The sequence below is a fragment of the Ornithorhynchus anatinus genome, chromosome 14, assembly GCF_004115215.2.
Source record: "Ornithorhynchus anatinus isolate Pmale09 chromosome 14, mOrnAna1.pri.v4, whole genome shotgun sequence".
NCBI classification, from domain to species: domain Eukaryota; kingdom Metazoa; phylum Chordata; class Mammalia; order Monotremata; family Ornithorhynchidae; genus Ornithorhynchus; species Ornithorhynchus anatinus.
In genome coordinates this window covers 11,728,089-11,750,036 of record NC_041741.1, presented here as the reverse complement: position 1 = coordinate 11,750,036, position 21,948 = coordinate 11,728,089, and the positions used below count along the sequence as shown (strand labels likewise).

Here is a 21,948-nt window from a genome sequence, read left to right as displayed (position 1 = left end):
TGTTCGAGCACACATATGCTGCTCTATACTTTTGAGTGTTTCCCTTCTATTCTACCTTCACTCTACGTTAGATAAATTGTAATTACATGGATATTTGATTTAATCTTCAACTGTGGCTAACAATTCCTTCCTCCCCACAACTGTACTATTCAGTTCTGTATGCTACTGTATTAACATATTTTAATGTAACACTGCCATTGTTTATGCTCTGGTTTGTAGTTTCGATTTTTTTGATTATTATGCCACATTGACTTTGGTAGGAAGAGGCAATAAGTTCACTGTGCTGGTTTCTATCAAACTGGGGCCTGGCTCGCAAAAAGCTGGATAACTTTTGGCATGAAAGTGCATTGAATAGATACTTTATTCACTACAGCTGTAGTCATCAATTTGTTTCAATAGGCTCAGAATACTAGATAGGCCGAGTTATTAGATCTTCTCTAAGGCACGTTTGCCTGTGAGTAGTCAGGGGCGGTGGGGAGGTGGAGAGGGAAGGTTGAATTCACATGTCCTGGAGAACCAAAGGGCTATTGTTTCCCTTTAATATGCTCCACTAAAACCTAAACATGCCTGTTAATTTTTCTGATAAACCTTAAATACTGCTACTTCCTTGATATTTCATTTCATATTCCCATTAGGGAAATAGTGCTGGGTCAGCTCCCGGGGAGGGTGGATGCCTAAACTCCCTCTTCTGTAGGAAATGGCTTTCAACTGAGCCACCAGGAGCCAATGGAGTGATTTTTTGCCCATTTTCAGACCCAAACTATAGAGGCAAAGGGAAAGATGTGGAAAACGTTACAGAAGGAAAAATTAATGAACTGAAAAGCTAAAGGGCGGTCTATGAGACTCAGAGGTATAATCCCACAGAGCTAGAGTAATTTTCTTTGTTTTCTTTTGCTTTCCATAAGCAACCAACTTGTAGAGACCAAAGTTAATGCCATAAATTTGGAAGTCTTGGAGAGTCAATCCCAGGATGCAGATTATGGAAATTTTTCTTCTACTATGTGTTCTTTTGGCTTGGATAAGAATGGAATTACAAGGATTAAGAACTATTCAAAATCAACAGTATCCACAGAATTGACTGAGTGCCTACTGCATGCAGAGAACTGTAGTAGGCTCTTGGGGGATAGTCAAAAAAAAAGCCCCTGTAAACAAAGGGTACTGATATGTGGCAATATATCCTGTTAGTGGGAGGTGTCTGATAGGAAAGCACAAAGGTCAATGTTGGAGCTGGTCTTATTTAACATCTTTATTAATGATCTGTAAGAAGAGGTAGGCAGCATGCTAATGAAATATGTAGCTGACTTTAAACTGAGAGGTTTGCAAATGCTAAGGAAGATGGAGGGATAACAGCGGTGGACCCAGAAGATTATAAACGCAAAAAAGAATACAATGAAATTCAACCCGATAAAAACAAAGTGACTCATCTGGGGAGAACCAAATCTCAGAATTTGATGGCCGAGGAATACTTAGTAAGAAATAATTTCAGAGGTGGAAATAAATGAAATCTGAAATTGCATGGCATGATTGCTGCAACAAGACCATTGATATTCAGGATCAAAATGAAAATAATAAATACAATAGGGAATATTGAAAATGTCTCTTTCCACTTAACCAATGAGATGCTTCTCCTGGAAGAGTGTTCAGAGGGTGGCTATAAGCATAAGAACAGTAAATGAAATAGGATAGGAAATGATGTTGGATGCAGTGAAAAACACTCTTAGATGATGGTTATCACCAAATCAAATTATAGAAATTGACTCATTGGTAAATTTGGAACATTTCAAATGAGGCTGAACTAGAGCTTCAATGTACACTATAGAAGGCATACAGAGAGTAGCAGCATGGCCTAGAGGAGACAGCATGGACCTGGGAGTCAGAAGGAGCTGGGTTCTAATTCCAGCTCTGCCATTTGTCTGCTGTGTGACCTCAGCAAGTCACTTAAATTCTCCGTGCCTCAGTTACCACATTTGTTAAAAGGGGTATTAAGATTGCAAGCCCCATGCGGGACAGGGATTGTGTTCAGCCCCATTTGCTTGTATCCACTTGAGCATTTGGTATAGTGCCTGGCACAAAGTAAGGTCTTAACAAATACCACAATTATTATTACTGTTATAATTATTACACACACATCCTGCAGTTGGAAAGAGAATTTGGGAAAAGGTTCACTGGTCCACACTGTAAGCTCCTTGAGGGCTGGGATTGTGTCTACCACATCTATTGTACTCTTCCAAGTGCTTAGTACAGTATTCTGAATATGGTCAGCACTCAATAAATACCACTGATTGATTGACCTTGTTTTGTCTTTCATTCTCATTCCCATGTAATGGCCTCCACTCATGGGAAATAGGACTTTGTCACCCACAGGCACTAAGTTTGTTGCTGCCCTTTAGTTTATTAATTATAAAAATTTAAATAAGTATGCAGTTGAGACTGATTATCAAAATATATGGATCATATTAAACTTTCCAGTGAAATTTACCCGGTACCACGCCTCATCTCCCTTTCAGCAATGCAATTGATTTTGTTGCAAGAGAAGGATGACAATCATTCCATCACAAGACTCCTTCTTGATTGCTTTTGTCTTTAGCTCGTTGTAAATATTGAGCTCCACATCAACCTTTTCCTCCCGCTTCCTGTTATTTATTTCTTGAAGTTCTACATTGTAAATAAAACTGCCCAACTCCTGAAGCAAGCTCAGGTCCTGGCTGATGTGGCCTTTAAAAACAAATCTTACCAAAGTATTTAATAGTTGCAGTTCACTTATATATTCTGTCAAGTGCAAATTGTAATGAAGGAAAAATATGGAAGGACACTTGGTATTACTAGTATAAAGACTTTTTCTATATTCTTTTCAAACAAGAAGCAGCATGACCTTTTGAAAACAGCATAGGCTGGGAAGTCAGGGAACCTGGGTTCCAATTCCAGCTCTGCCTCTTGCTTGCTGTGTGATCTTGGGCAAATCATTTGACTTCTCTGTCTCAGTTTCCTAATCTTTCAAGTGGGGATGAAACACCTGTCCTCCCTCCTGCTTAGACTTATTCTATCATATGATAGTATGTTTGACCTGATTACCTTGTATCTACCCCAGTAATTGCTTAACAAATACCACAACAATTCTTGTTATTTTCATGAAAAGTTGTCCCTTCACCATCATAAGCTGGTTGCTCTATCCCTCTCTGAGTCTGTTGGACAAATTTCCCATTGCTTCCTCCCTTTCCCCTCAGAATGTTCCCTCCATTCTCTTCCTGTACCCCTCTTGCACCTGAGATTTTCTCAGGAAGGAGCCCTCATAGGTGTCTGGGGAGGACTGAATTCAGATATTTGGCTGCCATATGAGGATTGACTAGAAAGATTAGGACCCTTCAGGTTGGAGAGACGAAGGCCAAGAAAGGATATGACCAAAGTTTCTGACTGATATGACTGAACCTAGAGTGAACATGGAATTTTTAACCACATTCCGCAGCACCCAGGCAAAGGGATATCCACTGAAGCCTGAAGATAGTAATTCAAAGCAACCCCAAGGAAACAACTCCACTAATTACAGGGAGTTACTTGGGTGAAAAATATCAACAGGTTTGAGAAGGGAGTAGATCATTTCATGGGTGAGAGGTCCATAACTGGCTCTGGATGCAAAGCGAGCAACTTCTGTGCCACTATTGGTGACCGAACTCTGGACTGAATGGGCCATTAGCCTGACCCAGTATGGCGCTGCTTATGGCCTTATTTTTGATGCATGCAAATATATGCTATGCTAGATATAACACAAATGGTCAGAACTGAGGCTTTGATTCTTGGGCTCCCTTTCCTGTCTGCAACAGCAGTGAAGCCACTTGCTATTTCTGATATCCCAACTGTTTTCATACTAGAGAAACTCTTAATAAACCCAATTCTCTTTCCTCTGCTGGGTTAGGAGGATTTGAATACCCTGAATATATGCTTTTCATGGAAGGGAGAACCAGGAGCCACAACAATGTTTAAGGAAAAGACTGACTGTAATTTGGTTTTAGTCAGAAGATATGGAATTTGAGAAATAAAAACTACAGGATGGATATGTGCACACTTGGGGAAATGCTGTTGTCAAAACAGAAGGAATTTTTTAAAAACATTACCGATAATATAAACCACATACTTTTACCCACCCTATTTAAAAGAAAATCTGTTTAAGGCAAAAGATCAATAGAAGATCATTCTTGGGGGGAAAAAAATGAGGTATTTTGGTAATGACATGCAAATTGTGACTGAGACTAGTTACTTTATAATAATTATGGTCATAGATTCAAAGAAGAAGCTCTCTAAACATTTTGCCAAGTCTGGAAAAAAAAACACTTCTCAGGCTTATTTATAGGTCTCATCCTCTTGAAGATGCTGACACCCACTGAGGTCAGGGAAACTGCTAAGGATAACCGATTTTAAACGTAAAATATTTGTGTTGCTGAGGGGGTCATCTTCTTTGCTATTGACTTCATGGCAATTTGCATACCATTAAAGCAATCCCCATAATGTTTGGAAAATTTAATTTCAAAGCTATGCTCTTAGAGATGTTTGGTGAATTATAAGTATATGAGACATGGCCAGGAAATTTGTTCAAACACTGAGTTATTTCTCCCATACTCTGTGTCTGTAAAGAAAAATAAGCTCTCCCTCCATTTTACAAGGAGATTTTAATGCCAAATAAGATGTTTATTAAAAAAAAAATCCAACCCCCTCCCACCCCAAAAACACCCCACTAGCCTAAGAAACAAGTATATCACCGAATTACAGGACTGGAGATGGCTTCCATTTTTCCCTTTTTAATGAAAGTAGTTAAAGTCATTACGGATTCAGAGTTTTATGTCATGTGGGGGATGGGGGGAGTTCTGGGATTATATTTTGTAGACTGGAGGGGATGATTAGAATTTTCTATGTCTCTCTAAAGCTGTTTCCTTCACAAATCTCTCTTCACGAAGGAGCACAGACACCGTGTCTGTGTTTATATGCTGCGTCCGTGTTCTCTCTCACCCTTGTCTTCCAGATTCCACTCTGGCAAATCCTTATTTACTTTCTGGCAGAAACTAAAAATTAAAGATGTATAACATAAAGAGAAAAATCTTTGCTTCTCCTTGCCTAAGAGGACTGGTGGTTCTTCCCCAAATACAATTATGCTAGCAAACGCTGCGATTAATTCTGGGACTGGGCGACACGCTCTCTGCTTCCTTTGAAATTCTATAAAATAGTTGTCCTTAGATGATCATAGAAAGGAAGGAACGAAGCAGGAACAACAGGAATTACTTTACATACTAATAATAACAATTTAGTTATCAAAACAGAACCGAACAAGTGCGCTTTTATAACCATTCTTTTAAGAGGGTAACCTCGCAGGCTTCTAATAGCTTGTGCCTCTGCTTCAGGAATGCAAGGAAGCACTCAGCTCGGCGCCTGTATCCTCATTTCAAAGAGAATCATTCAAACCCACCTCCACCCTGTCAAGAATCTTGACTTTGAGCTGCTAATGTAGAATAAAAATCAATATAAATTTTGATCATTGGATGAATATTTACTTCTTTCTTCGGTGTTTGGGGATTTAGACCTGAAAAGTGCTGAATCAAGTCATTTTATTTTTTTGTGTTTGTGCCAACACCAATTTACTACCCTCCAGAAAGTTCCTGAACAACGCGTCTCAGGTGGCATTCATGTTGGTTTTTCCTGTCAATCACAACAGAGTGTCAGGAGGGAGCCATAATCATTTCCTGTTCATACTCTTAGTGTTCCAAAAAGGAATATTTTGATTACTTCCCTGGAAAAGATAAACTTGTCTTATTTAGACATACTATATAGTATGCCTCCTTGTCTGTTTTACTTGGCATTTTGCTGTGTATATATTGATACTATCTATTAAAAGTTAAACACTTCATTTTGTCTCCAAGGGTCATAGGCAATAAAGAATAATTTACAAATGGGCTTCAGTACAAGCAAATCCCAGTATCACCAACAAGACAAAGAGCTTTTATAGAAACTGCCATCTTTTCCCATGCATTTTCTAAAAAATGACAGGAAAATTCCAACTGACTGCTCTAATCAGTAGAAAGACTTCACAATGCGATTGTAAATGAAAAGAAAATGGGATGCAGACAAATAACTCCAAAAAGCTTAGCAATTAAAATGTGACTCCAGTTTGTAGCTAGTTGCCTGAGAATTTGCTATCATTTATATTATAATGGAGTTGAGAAAAATGTATAGCTGGAGCTTACAGCTTGTAGAGTATGTTTCCATAGTGATTGTTTTTAACAAATGTGTTTCCAAATTTGAAAAAGGCCTGATTATTTTCACAAGAACTGTAAATGCAAGTCATTTTCATCTTACCAAAAATCCTAAGTATGTGACTCAGTGGCAGAGTTCTTTGTATTAAGGAGAAATTTTTAGTGGTTCCTTATAAATTCAATAAAAGTGGCAGCAGCTGCCTTTCACAAGGCTGATACTGTCCGGTACAATCACTAGATATTATGTAGACAGATGTTTTAAATAAAATAAAATATTTAGATTGCAAGATACCTTGCAAGATACAAAGGCAATTATAGGATGTCTTTGTTAAATTAAATTTCTCATTTTTGTGAGGGGAAAAAACGAATTGTCCTGGAAACAGCACCGACAGGAAATGATCCTATATCTAAAACAGCTGGAGACTGTAACTAATATAAATTTACTTGAAAATAAAAATGCTGTGTGCCTCTGGAGACATGCAGTAACATGCCATAAAAACAGATGAGAATATAAAAGTATTTAAAAGGAAAAATACAATACTATTTATCTAAATGCTGCACCAATATGTGATCCACTGATAAATACAGTGTTTGGTGAGATGGAGGAAAAAACAAAGAAAATCAAAAGAACCATCAGGGTCCAAAATGGTAGTACAGTAATGCTGGGGGGATTTATTTATCTATTTGAAATCAAATGACAGATCTAAACCGTGTGTTTTGGACATTTGGAATTATTTTTCAGAAACGATATGTTTATTCTTAATGAAAAGTCCACCCCCATTTAACACTTTACTTCAAGAGTCGATCTGGGGGCAAAACCAGTTTATTTTATTGGATAAACAGCGGTCGGGGTGACTAGTTGCAATAACTCAGAGAGACGCTGCTGACCTGGGAACAGGGGAGCGAAAGCTAAGAAAGAAAAGTTTGGGGTGAATCAATCAGTCAATTGTATTTATTGAGAGCTTACTATGTGCAGAACACTGCACTAAGCACTTGGGAGAGTACAATACAAAAGAATTACCAGACAGGTTCCTTCCCATAAGGGTGAATGGAATCACAGTGGACACAAAAGGAGTGGTGCTGGAGGGGTGGGAAAGGAATTGGGTCCATGGCCTCAGGGCAACAACACCCCCAAAACATTCATACACCTCCATGGTCTCAGGGCAACAACACCCCCACAAACGCTCACCCATAACACACTTGCGTGGTGCCAGAGACTGACACAAAACTAACCTGCCGTCACTACTCATATTCAAATAAGATCTCTCCTTCTCACAACTTGCATCCATAGAAATGAAAGGCAGAAAATTAACAGCATGCATCACTCGTTCACTCAATCTTATGCATTGGTTGCTTGCTTTGTGCAGAGCACTGTACTAATACTACTACTGTACTAATAATAATAAGAATACTACTAATAATTATGGTTCTTGGTAAGAACCATATGTGTCAAAAACTGTTCTAAGCACTGGGGTAGATACAAGCTAATTGGGTCAGACAAAGTCCCTGTCCCATATGGGGATCACACTCTTAATCGCTATTTTACAGATGAAGTAACTGAGGCACAGAGAAGTGAAGTGACTTGCCCAAGGTCACAAAACATATATGTGGTGGAGCTGGAATTAGAACCCAGGTCCTTCTGACTCCCAGGCATATGCTCCACTAAGCCATGCCGTTTCCAGATGCTTACTCTATCTAGAGACCTATGCCGGGCACCTACTCTAGAATGTGAGCCTGTCATTGGGCAGGGATTGTCTCTATCTGTTGCCGAACAGTACACTCCAAGCGCTTAGTACACTGCTATGCACATAGTAAGCACTAAATAAATACTATTGAATGAATGAATGAATATACAGTAGTAATAATAAGAAGAAGAACAAGAATTGTATTTTTTAAGTGCTTACTCTCCAACTCCCAGCCACACTCTCTATCCATTAAACCACGGTGCTGCTGGATGCTTACTCTACCTAGGGACCTATGCTGAGCACCTACTCTATACAGTAGTATAGAGAGGCAGGATGGGTTAGTGGAAAGAGCACAGGCTTAGGAGTCAGAAGTTGTGGGTTCTAACCCCGGCTCCGCCACTTAGCTGTGTGACTCTGGGCAAGTCACTTAACTTCTCTGGCCCTCAGCTACCTCATCTGTAAAATGGGGATTAAGACTATAAGCCCCACGTGGGACAACCTGATTACCTTGTAACTACCCCAGCCCTTAGAATAGTGCTTGGCACATAGTAAGCACTTAACAAATACCATAATTATGATTAGTAGTAATAATAATACTAAATAATAATAATTAGTAGTAATAATAATTATGGTATCTGTTAAGTGCTTAATGTCCAAGGACTGAGGAAGATATAAAATAATCAGATCAGATTCATTTTCTGTCCCACCCAAGACTTACAATATAAAGGGAGGGAAAAAGATACATAATTCCCATTTTCAGATGAGGAAATTGAGCCCAGTTAAGTTAAGTGACTTGCTCAATGTCACACTGCAAATGAGTGGTTGAGCAAGGACTAAAAATCAAGCTTTCTTATTGACAGTCCTGTGCTCTTTCCACTAGGCTACAGTGGCAACCCTGTGGCATTTGCTTAACACTTAACAACATTACAAAGAGGTGTCACTTGGGGGTAACTTGCTATTAGAGACCTATTCAGGGCACTGAATGGAGCACCTTCTGGATACAGAGCATTGTGCTGAGAGTTTACAGCACGCAGAGGTTTGTACTGAGTGCCTACTCCAAGTAAAGCACTCATCTGTAAAATGGGAATAAACTACCTGTTCTCCAGGTGGGTCCCATGTGGGATAGGGATTGTGCCTGATCTGATTTTCTTGCATCTCCCATAGTGCCTGGCACATAGTAGAAACTTAATATCACAACTTTCTGGTGAGAGAGAGACTGCACCAATGCCAAGAAACATGTGGCTGCGGGCAGGGACTAAGTCTATCCATTCTGGTATACAGTACTCTCCCAAGCACGTAGTACAGAGCTCTCAACACAGTAAGCGCTCAATAATTAACATTGATCGAGTGATTGATAAATACCTTTGAATGAATGTTCTGATAGCCTCTTGCACTTATGTGCCATACACAGTTTCATTCATTCAGTCCATTGAGTTAAGATTGATTTTTCATTTGAAACTGAATGTAGCAGTGCCTTTTATTTCTTCATTCCAAAACTTTAAGACTGCAGTGTACTTTAAGGTAGAGTTGTTCCCTGACAGAAGAAGGCAAGAGGTGTCTGGGGGAGAGCAAGACCCCGAGAACAGAAAGGTTGGCCTGCTAGGCTGGGGTCTCCGACTTGCGGTAGAGAAAGCACCCTGGGAAGGAAGGACGCTGGCGATGGCACCCGGGAAACAGCTGAAGCTCAGAAGGAGACATGGAGAGTTGGATTTCAGGAAGGAAACCTTAATCTCAAACCACTGGCAGGACAAAACCCCGGAGGCTTCAGATCTCTTGCATGAGACGATTTTCAATTTAAAGTGACAGCATCTAATTTTAGCAGTACAGGCAATTTAGCCAAGCTGATGAAAAACCCATTTCAGCCCACAGTCGGAGAAAAAGGATGAAACTTCTGATTGGGGTGGCGAGTTAGCGCCTCACGTGCTGGGATCCTAACTGCGTCTGCATGATGAAAGTCAAAGTGGGAAGGAGAAGCTGAGAGGAGCTGAAAGTTATATGATTGTTAGGATGAGTGAAGTTCAAGACAGAGAGAACTAACACTTAAGAGCCCTGAGATAATAAATGACAGTGTCTGCTGAAGAGAGGTCAAACTCCTGACAATGGAATTCAGAAGCAGCAAGCAAATCTGCCTTTCAATTACCACTGCAAGGTAACCAAGCCATAGATCTAGAGGCTGAGTGCTGAAGCTTTGGACCCTGGGAAATTAAATTTCTACCTGAGAAGAAAGGAAACAGGTGGGGGGCAAACATCCGTAAAGAAGCTCTAAATCGGGGGGGGGGGGGGGGGTGGGGATGCAGTTTTATGGAATGTGGTCGATCTTGGGGATAGCCTGTTGGAGGAAGACAGTGTGGCCAGGCTACTGTTGTCATTTGGGACTTTCCCAAGACTGTGGGCATTTGGACTGGAGAGGCCCAACCCAAGAGGAAGGCTAGTCAGGGCAAAGGAACAATTTGGTCAGAATATCATGCCATACTGGTGACATGAGTCACACACACACATGCCCCATTCTCTTTTGAAATAAGTGTTGACTTCCTAGTTCCTTTAAGACGATTTGAAGTCTGCTGCATAGATCTAATTCTAGACATTCTTCATCTGTTGTCTACTATCCACCAGCCCTGGTGAGCCTGAATAAGCCCTTGATCTTTAAAGGGGAAAATGTCCCAGACATTCATTCAAGCACTTAAGGTGTTAATAGAATCTCTCCATTAGTAGCATCATCTTCAAACCCCAGAGGCCTCTATTATTTCTTGTTTTGGACCTCAGCAAAGCAATTTCAATTTCTACAATATTTCCACCATCTCTTTTGAGAATTGTTCAAACGTGATATTCAACCCTCTTCTCTCTCTCTCTCTCTCTCTCTCTCTCTCCTGCTCTTTCACCCAAATACAAAGATTTTCTATTTTCATGGATCATTTGAGTGTTAGCCTTCCCCTAGGAAGAGTTCACTCACTTGGGAGGTGGTCACTTCTTATCAGAGGTTTCCAGATGTTCTGGATGAATTTCTGTTGATGCCCTGCCACCTGGTCAGTGAGGATGGGTCCTCACAATGGGGACCGAGTAATTTTGGGGACTTTGTTGACAGACCCGTAAAGATCCAGTTCCTCATTCTGAGAAAGTCTAATACAAAATATCATTGATTGATTGATGATGGTTATAGTTCACCAACTCAATCACCATTAGAGTTGGCAAATACCTACTTCCTAAAATGCAATCCATAAGTCTTTTTCCCTCTCCATTTCAGGAGATATTCACTTTCCCCTGTGTCCTCCAATATATACTGTTCTCAAAAGGGCATATCTTACTCAACCAATACTGCTTTTTCTCGTTGCTTGCCAATAACCCAACAGATCGGTAAATAATTTGCAGCCACAGGATCACCCTGACAGGCAGTTCCTTACCCATGAAAATCATACACATGTTTAACATTTTCTTCAGCTGAATGAATCTTGGCTCTAAGGGTTTGAGGTTCAACTCTCAGAGCCAAAGTCTGTCAGAACACCACAGTTACAGGCGCAGATTCCCAACAATGCTAAATCAATATGGGATCTAGACTTGTTTGAAAATTAAGCTATTACTCCAACTGTATTACAGGAACAGGGGAAACCATTTTGCTGAAACTATGATGAGTTCAGTAGTCATGTTGGCCCATTATTTCATTTCCCAAGACCCCACTGGAATATTGGGGATCCCAAAATACGATCCTCTGGACTGGGGAAGGACCAGCGAATGAGTGTGATGAATACTGTCTGTCGGCATCTCGTCTAGTTGAATCTCTTCATGCAATTGCTCATTAAATGTCTCAGTCATTCCTCCTTCATGTATAATTTCATGGCCGATAACTAATGATTTAATTTCTTGCCTTGGATGGAAGTCAACAGAGGCTGCTTCCCTTCTGCCCAAAGCCTTCATGCTTCCCAGAATGCTGGCCATTGCTTTTATCGGGAATCCTTTGCCACTTCCCTATACGTGCTCCAATTTGGCTGGAAATGAGAGCAGCAAGCATTGGATTTTGTTCTAACAAGAAACCTAAGGAGGGATCTAACTATAACCACAGGGAAACTTCTCACAGTTAGAGAAGTTATGACAACCAGAGATGTTTCCCGCAGACCAAAGACATGGTGCTTACTTATCCTAGCAGTTCTCCCCAATCTAGTCAATAAACGAGAAAACCCACCATTGCTACTGAGCTACATGTGCTCGCTGATATTTTGCACCCCTAAGTGTGTTATTTAAGTTTGCAATGTAGTTAATTGAAACCCTACTAGATGCAAATCAAAAGTTTCAGCCTTAATTGAGATATTTTGAAAATTGAACCCATTGCTTCAGGCAGGTGCTACATGAGATTCCATTAATATAGGTAATTAACATTAGCCTCTGCTTTAATTAACATGCACACTTTAATTAGCAAAGCATTAACCAACATTACAAAATCTGATCTTCATGCATCACAAAAAACTGCAAAGTTATTACTATCATGTTATTTTTTTCAAGACTGTAAATCACACAGCAGTCATCATTTTGGAAATGCATGTCGAGTTGACGACACAAAAAAAGCAGATATTCAGATCAGGAGTTACAACCTCCATCAAAATGAAATTAATATTCTAAGTTAGGGTATTTCAGTGCAAGAAAACCCAACGATATCAATTTTGACATTTTGAACCTCCCCCCTGTCGCAATCATTTATTGCGCCTTTTTGGGCTGATGTTCTGATTGATAGAGTGAAGACTGACAGCACCTACAAGGCCTATCTCTCCACCAGGCAGAGTACGAGTTCTCCAATGATTCTTTCTACCTGACTGGCCCTCTGGCTCTCTCTGACATTTAGGATAAAAGGATGAATTTGTCCCTGTAGCCCATGGGATCTGGTGCCCTCTACTGAGCCCAGAGGCAGAAGTCTTTTGATTTGGTCATCAGAAACGATCTGATACGCTTTGATCTGTTGCTGAGGTGCCTTTTTTTTTTTTTGGGCTAATAATGTCTTGGTCTATGGATAGGTCAAGTCTATGCCAATTACTTATGTTAAATGCATAATCAACGGTTCACTATGCAATCCTGCCCTTTAAGGCCATGGACAGAAAACAGATACACATGGGGATTTGTCCGTGATTAATTCTCAATGACATATTAGCTGTACATCGGACACTACTTTCACTCAGCCTTGTTATTGGACACCGCTCAGCAAATTCACTTGTGTTTTTAAGTAAGAGCTCTCCAGAAAGGGCAAAAACCTGGGAGCAGGCCTAAACAGAGTCCTTAGTGAGGCAAAAAACAGCCCAGACTGAATCAAATTGTAGCCTTTACATTTGCCTTGCCGTTTCCACAGAAGAAATCCTTTAACGATGCAAGCTCCGAAACAACATTCAACCACTACGCCACTTGCTTCCCTCTTTCTCCTCTTGCTGAATATTTAAGGTGTTTGAATTCTACAAGTGCTTGATATCCTCTCAGTATTGCTTCTTCTGCTTCTTCTTTCAGAGGACTTATACCATATTTATCACATCACAGACTGCAGCCCTCAAAATAAATGTAAGCCATAAAATCAGCTCTATCACTTCATTGTAGGTACACGTGGGAAAAGAAAATAGGTTCTGTGGCATAAAACCTTTATTAAAATACCACCACCTTGGACAATTAGCAAGATTTGAGTGGCGTATTATAAGACAAATAAAAGGTAAAGTGATTTATGATCATTTTGAATATATTTTACCATCTTCCCTTGTGTAAAGAGCCCTCTTTCAATGGATTTGAAACCCATACTGTGATTTTAATCCATTTTTTGAATAAAGTGAAACTGGCTTTACCCATTTGCACATGGTGCATTCTTCCTACTACCTTCTCCCCATGTTGAAACATCCTTTGGTTGTTAATCAATCATATTTATTGAACGCTTATTGTGTGCAGAGCACTGAACCAAGAGCTTGGGAGAGTACAGTAGAACAATATAATAGACATATTCCCTGCCCACAGCGAGTTTACAGTCTAGAGGGGGACATATATTAACATAAATAAATGATTATAGATATATAATTTGTGCATAATATGTCCTTGTGCACCAACATCTTAATGCTTTTCAAGGAAAATATTTGGTCTTTAAGGATAGGTTAAATGAAACTTCATTTCCACTCTGTGAGGGCAGGGACCATATCTCTCACCTCTGCTGCACTTTCCCAAGCATTTAGAGCCATGCTCTGCACACAGTAGGTAGGTACTCAGTAAATACATTCGACTGAGTGATTGATTGTGACATGTGAAGCCTACTTACTCATCAGTAATAATGCAGTTTCAGGAACAGATACAAGAAAATAAAGAACCCTACCCATTAGGTGCACATGTGTGGTGGGGTGAGGGGGACAAGGGACTGTCCTCAACCTGATTTCCTTGTATCTACCCCAAGCTTAGTATGGGACTTGGCACATAGTAAGCACTTAAAGAATACCATTAAAAAAAACCCAGTCAGCCAGTGCATATCTTCTCTGGGAGGAGATGTGGAGGGAGAGAGAGCAGGGTTAGTTTCAGATATTTGGCCCACATGTAGTCAAATGGGCCTGTTTAAAGCCTTCAGCCTCTGGCCTAAGAGATCTATGCTCTTGCCTGCCTCTACTGACATTCAGCAGTGAGGTCTAGTGGAAAGAGCCTGGGCCCGAGAGTCAAAGGACCCGGGTGTAATCCCACCCTGCCACTTGCCTGCTGTGTGATCTAAGCAAGTCACTTAACTTCTCTGTGCCTCAGATTCCTCATCTATAAAATGGGGATAAGATATCAGTTCTCCCTCCACCTTAGACTATGAGCCCCATGTGGGATAGGGACTGTGTTCAACCTGGTTATTTTGTATGCACCCCAGTGCTCAGTACTCTGCTTGGCACATAATAAGTGCTTATCAAATACCACAATCAAGATCATTATTTTAATAAATGAGTATTATTACTCACAAAACCTTGATTTTTGTCCAGCATCAGCCTGGACAGAGGGGAGAATCAGGGCTGGGGATCTGCCCAGGGATGGGCTTGCCACCCCTAGGGGAATTGCTCTCCAAAGTAAGAACCAACCTCCAAAGCTGAAATCAAAGGAAATTTCACAGTCCAATTTTACTTGGATCTGATACATTCTTTGGAAAGCTCAGGTAGATAAAGGTGGCTGGTGTGGAGTAAAGGAAATTTGGCACCTTTCTCCTTTTCTTTATTTATTCATTCATTCAGGAGTATTTAATGACCACCTACTGTGTGAAAAACACTGTACTAAACCTTGGGGGAAAAAGAGCAGATGAGAATTAGACGTGGTCCCTGGCTCTCAAGAGATTGCTCCCTTTATTTAATCCCCTCCCAGCCCCACAGCACTTAAGTTCATATCTGTAATTTATGTAATTCATTCATATTAATGACTGTCTTCCCCACTAGACTGTAAGCTCATTGTGGGCAGGGAAGGTGTCTGTTTATTGTTATACTGAGGTCTCCCCAGTGCTTAGTACAGTGCTCTGCACACAGTAAGTGCTCAATAAGTATGAATTAAGAATAGGATTAATTAGGATCTTAATTAGGATTCTTAGTCTATGGCTTTGAGGAAGGTTGATCATGGACACATAAGGAAAGCTGAAGCAATTAAAAACATAAACATAAAGAACAGGAACAACAATTAATAAGATAAGAGTGGCAGAAAACTGCAACTAAAGGAGCAGTTTCCTGCTTTAATGCCCAAAGTCCCACCTCCTCCTTTGCTTCGGAATTTATTTTAAAAGAAGGATTGGAAAGAGAGAAGTATTGTTGAAATGATAAAATTCATCCCTTCCCAGAAAGGGACTGAGGCTCTCCTATTTTTATATATGTGTATTTGCTTCATATCACCACACAAACATAAATACACCAATCATAAAATTCACACATCCCTTCCAAAATGTGATGCTTTTGAGGCAATTAACATACTTTTTGCTAAAGTTGAAGGGGGGTTCCCATTAGTGCAATATGAGAAACTTTGTGGGACTCTATAGGAAATTTGTGTGGAATTTGGAGGGGCTGCCTCTAAAGCCCCATGAACTTTTAGGTGAGTGCTTTATGGAGCGTGCAAATTCAATACACCTCTCAGCTTGTGCAACTAGAAGCCAGGGTTAAAATGAATATTCCATTCTGCACAGCATGGGAGTTTCTCACTCAACGGGAATCCAGGCATCATGTTTTATGGCAGAAGCAGAGATTCTTTGTGTTTACAAATTCATAAATATATATTTCTTTACAGGCCCTTTACAGCCAACAATCAAGCTGGGCCTTAGAAAAGCCCAGTAAAATCTAGGCAACCATTTCTATATTCCTTATACTGAGATGCAAACAGTAAGTCCACTATATTGTTCCAGACAGCCCTTCCTGGAGATCAGGCTCTCGTTAATCTACTAATAGTCTTTACTGAGCACCTACTGAGGACAGAGAAATGTACTAAGCACTTGCGAGGATATAATGGAGAGAAAATGGATAGTCTCTGCCCTCAAAGAACTTACAGACATAAATCATTTACCGTTAGTGGGAGCAAGGGGAAAATACAGAGATGTAGTTGGTGATAGGGAACGAGTAGAGGCTAACTGGAAAAATGAGTGAAGAAATGAATATATATATGTGTGTGTGTATTTGAGCAAAGGGTGGCTGTGAATATGGATATGTGTGTGTGTGTGCCCATATTAAGCATGAATACACACACATATACACACACACTCTAAAGATGGATATTGGGATGATGTGATCCAGGGTAGTGGAAACTGAACAGGGAATGCTTCTCTTAGGGATCTTAAAATTTCATGGTCCTACTCCACTAGGCTATTTTGTCCATTGATAATTTCTGAGAACACATCTAAATGGTTTGGGGGAGAAGGGGTGGTCTGGCGGGGGTGGGGGGAATGTCTCACATTACTTTCTTGCAACAAAAATCCCAATCAAAAATTATGGAAGGAAAACAGATATAGGTGTGAGCATCTCATTTGGCAATATATTGAGGATTTCCTCCGTAAGTGGTTCTATGAATATACACTATGAGGACGTGGTTTAAAAATAACTGTTTCGTAATGTCTACAATAAAGAGCATGCAGATTGTCTCCCTATGAGTTGGAGTAGAGATGATGCATATTACCACTCCCACCCAGATCAGCCCCACAAAGCTGCATTTTAAAATAAGAACTTTTCATATTGTAGATTGGATTTCTGCTCAAAGCATAGTCATGACAGTAGAGAGATTTTTCATTCCAGTCAATGTCAATTCATTCTGCTTCTAGACATCCCTTGGGGAATTTTCTTAGGGTGGGAGAATTATGCTGGGAGGTTGGGCTAGGGAAATGTATATGTATGCATATAGATATAGATACATATAGAGACTATATATTGTCTCTCTCTATATATAGACTGTGGTAAAAGTGTGAACCACTGAATATATATATATATATATATATATATAGACAATATACAGAGAGACTATATATTTATATATTTTCAGTAGTTCACACTTTTACCATTAAGGGCCCAACGAGAGTTTAAAATGGCCCAACCACTTGCTTTCAAAATTCCCCCAGCCACACAGAAAAGACATACTTTTATTAAACTGAGTGTGAATGTTTGTGAGAGGAAACCAAATTAGTGAAGCAGTTGGATAACCTCCCAAAGGTCAGAGGCACTATGTACACTGACCCCAGATGGACTGATAATCATCAAGGAAAATAAGCAGAGTAAATTTTAAGAGAGTTGTCGGGTTGAGAGAAGCTAAACAGCTTTGTCCTCCCCCAAAACTGGAAAACCCTACATTTCCTAAAGGAAGAGAACTTTTGACATACAAGGGGTCGATTTTTTCCAAGGGCTCACTTTCGTGGCCTCCAGAGTGGTGGAGCAGACTGTGGCCAGAATCCGTGACTGCAGCTAAAACTCCCAGCTCACGGGCTGTCCCTGAAGGCTGGGATGTACAGCCACCACACCATGCACTTACTATGTGTAGAGCACTGTAATGATAGTTGTTAAGCACTGTATGTCAAGCCCTGTTCTAAGCATTGGGATAAATACAAGATAATGAGGTCCTACAAGGGGATCACTAAGGAGGAAGGAGAACAAGTATTTAATCCTCATTTTATAATTGAGGAAACTGAGGCACAAGAAGACAAGTGACTTGCCCAAGGTTGCATGGCAGGTAAGTGGTAGAGGCAGGATTAGAAGTAGGTTCTCTGACTCCTGGGCCCATGCTCTTTCCACTAGGCTATACTGCTTCCATGGTGTACAGGACACTGTACTGGGTTTTTACAGCATGTGGAGCTCTCTACTAGGGCTCCACAGTGTACAGAGCACTGTTCAGGGTGAATGTAGGGTGCACAATAATTCACTATCAATCAACCAATCAATCACTCAATGGTATTCACTAAATGCATATTATGTGCAGATTACTAAGCACTTGGGAGAGTACAACACAATAGAATGAGCAGACATATTCCCTGTCCCTAGTGAGTTTACAGTCCAAAGAGGTGTTTGGGGATCACATAGAAGTAAAAAAAGTGACATCTGCTCTTGAAGAGCTTACAATCTTTTCTCCTAGCTCCTCCTGCCTTTTTGTTCCTGTTTTTCCCCTCTCTTACCCTCCTGCTATTTCCCGCTCCCCTCCTTCTGTCTTGCTTTTTTCCTCACTCTGTCCAAGGCGAAAGCAGAGTAGCATATTAGGGCCTGAACCTCTCCCCAGCCTACCTCCTTGCAGGTGTTTTGGGATTTTGGAGGTTATTTATAAAAGCCAGCAGCACCACTGGCCTGGGCACTAGCTCCACTGAATATGTGTATGTAGGAGGGTGGGGAGGGGTCAAGCCAGGAACTGGTACTGCTGCTGGATATTGATTGGGCTGTGCCTGGGCTGGATGACTCCCCACTTATGAGGAGACCACATATGCTGCCCAGAGGTGCCCAAGGGCCACGCTTGGCAGCATCTTTGCCTCTCGCTCCTTCCCTCTTAAAGGGGAGAGGGGCTAGGACTCCCTCAAAACATCAAAGGTATGGCAACCTGCCCCAAAGGGAGAGCTTCAGCACTTCCTTGGGCATCCTCAGTGGCCCTGGCTTCCAGGCAGAGGGCAATCCAGTGGACAATACCAGCATTCCCCGATGGCATTCAAACTCTGTCTAGTGGAAAGAGAATCCCTGTTTTTTTCTCTTCCCATAGGAAGCAGTCTCCCAGGGGACCTGTTTGGGGTTGGTTCACCAATGGTCCAAGGGAAGGAGGACTTGATGTCTTGGCCCCCACTGTCCTGGCAGGCCCAAAAGGCCTAGATTGTGACCTTGATCTCTGTGCCTGGATTTTTTCTTTGTCTCAAAAAGAGCAGCAATGAGATATTGAATCACACATTTGCCCTCACTGTGCTTCCTTTGACCTGGCCCTCCTCAAGAAAGCAATCCAAATTTACCATGCTGATAGGTTAAGAAATGGAGAGGCTCTGAGAAATATGGATTCTACCTTGAGTCTGTTGAGCTGCCTTTGCTTTTCCAAAGCACTTCTGCAGCAATTACTTCACTTTATGCCAACACCACTGTGAATTAGGGAGATGTAGGATTTTTAAACAAATAACAAAACCAGAAGGAATACCCAAACCCAAGCCCTAACAGGGAAATATTGCAGTTAGTCAAATGTATTTACTGAGCACTTACTGTGTGCAGTGCACTGTATTATAAGCACTTGAGAGAGTACAATAACAATGAACAGACACATTCCCTGCCCTCAAGAAGCTTACACAGCTTACACAGCTCAGTGCTTCTCCCTGTGCTGCCAGGAAAAGCAAGATGAGATGTCAGGATATGCCTCCAGACTAAGTGATTGATGCCACTCCCTTCCTCTCCCTTCCGGTTCCCTCCTCTCACCTATTCTTGGCCATTCTTCTGCCCCCCTCCATGCCCCCATAACTCCCTGTTTCTCCCTGGCAACACTCCCTTAATACTAAACTATACGGAGTTTTGGTTCTTTCCTTCACCTTCAATTCTAACTTTAGTGATAGCTGCCACCATGGCCCCATCTTGCCTCTCCTCCCTCTCTGCTTCTCTCTTCCTGGCTCACATTCCCACTTCCCCAAGCCAGTCAAGTTCAAAGGAGACAAAGACAGACATGCACAGGGGCTGAATGTGGTGGTGGGAGAGTGCCCTCCCAATCCATTGTCCTCCCCACCTTCCACCCACCACACCTTGTGGTTTGCTTTGGGAACCACTAAGACTAGAATGAATGATGAAAATAAGAACCAAGATCCTGCAGTCCAGCCCCTCACGTAGCAAAGCCCACTGCATCAACTCCCACAGTAAGCACTCAATAAATACAATTGCTTGAATGAATGAATGAATGAATTCCTCTCTGTAGATGGTGTTTGCCTCTCTCCTTTCCTCTTCAGAGTAGTGGAACAGCCTGTCAGACCTAAAAAATGTTTTATCCAACAGATGGTTAAATTCAAGGAACCAAAGCAGCAGTTAACCTTCCCCCATTATTCCCATCACTGTGCAGATGTAGCCCAATTAAACAAGGGAATATACAAAGGATCAACAAATCACTGAACAGGGAAGGGAAATTAGTATTTGTTTACTACTGCACCATAGGAGGCATTCACATTCCATTCCTTGTTCTTCAAAAGAATGAGCTCGGAAAAGAAAAGAAATGCATAAATCTTACTACGGAGTGTGGATATTGATGTACGACCCTCACGCTGCTGCATGGCAGGGATGAATTCTGTGTGAGGGGCAATAAGAGGATTCAGGTCACCTCACCATCCTGCAGGTGCCCCCATCCTGCCACGCCCTACAGGGGTGGAGTGGGGGAGATGCCAGTTCTGAGGGCTGAATCTCGACCTGTGGCAACAGCCCAGTAGATGAGACCCCTCTCAAAACTTACTCTTCTGCCATCTAACCAGTTGAATGCTACCGCCTATTTTCTTATCAGGAAAAGTCCGAGTTCCGAGAGGCACCAGTGGATTCCTGAAAGTGCGAACAGAACCAAATGCAGCTCGAGGGAGTCAGTTCCTGGCCCTGGCACCTGTGAAGTCAGTCGAGATGCTTTGATCCCATCGCTCCACCTTTAGCTGTGAGACCAAACTTCAGGAACCGAGCAGCCCCCTCCTGGTGCTACCTGTGGGCAAAAATGAACCCCTTCGGGATGCTTTTTGTCTTCACCTAGGGATGCTCCTAGATTTTAGAATGGAGGCACATCACCAGCCCCCTGGATCCACCATTGTTTCCCAAGCACAAACAGAAGTGGAGGTTTCATGCTTTTGGCAGGAGCCTGGTAACAAAGTGCTTTGGTTGATCATTACTCAGGTTTCACCACACACACTCAGGAAAGCTCACAAGACGGTCTGTTTCACTGTCATCCAGCCCCTGATCAGAGAATCACTGTGAAGGTGTCCAGTGAAACATGAACAAAGCTTCATTCAGAGCAGCTTTAACAAGGGGAAACTCACTCACCATGAAGCCTCAAGATGGGCCTGGGACTCAGAAGGATCTGGGTTCTAATCCCAGCTCTACCACTTGTCTACTGTGTGACCTTGGGCAATTCACTTCACTTCTCCAGGCCTCAATTCCCTCATCTGTCAAATGGGAATTAAGACTATGAGCCCATGTGGGACAGGGACTGTGTCCAATCTGATAACCTTGCCTAAACTCCAGCGCTTAGAACAGTGAGTAGTAATATAAGTGCTAACAAATACCATCATCATCATCAAGACATGAAGCCTCTACATTTATAAACAGAAAAAAAATCCACCTTCTCCCTAGGGTGCATAGCACACATACTGGAGCAGATGACACATGGAATGAAGTGTGGGTTTTGCCAGGGGAACAGGACCATGAACCAGGAACAATGGCCATGATGGAATTTGGGGTGGAGGCACCTGGAGTTTCAATTCTTATGTGTGCTTGTTTCTTGCTGGACCCCAGTGGATTCCAGCAAGAAGAGTCTCAGTAGCTACAGGATTAGGTAACAATGATAATGATAGCATTTGTTAAGTGCTTATTCTGTGCCAGGTATTGTGTGCTAAGCACTGGAGTAGATACAAGCTAATC

At 41.5% G+C, this 21,948-nt stretch overlaps 1 protein-coding gene across 3 annotated transcripts in view; it reads right to left on the bottom strand.

Moving 5' to 3' along the window:
* LOC114805403 (A-kinase anchor protein 6-like) overlaps positions 1–21,948 on the bottom strand; it is a 181,218-nt gene that overhangs the window by 415 nt on the left and 158,855 nt on the right. The window lies entirely within an intron of this gene.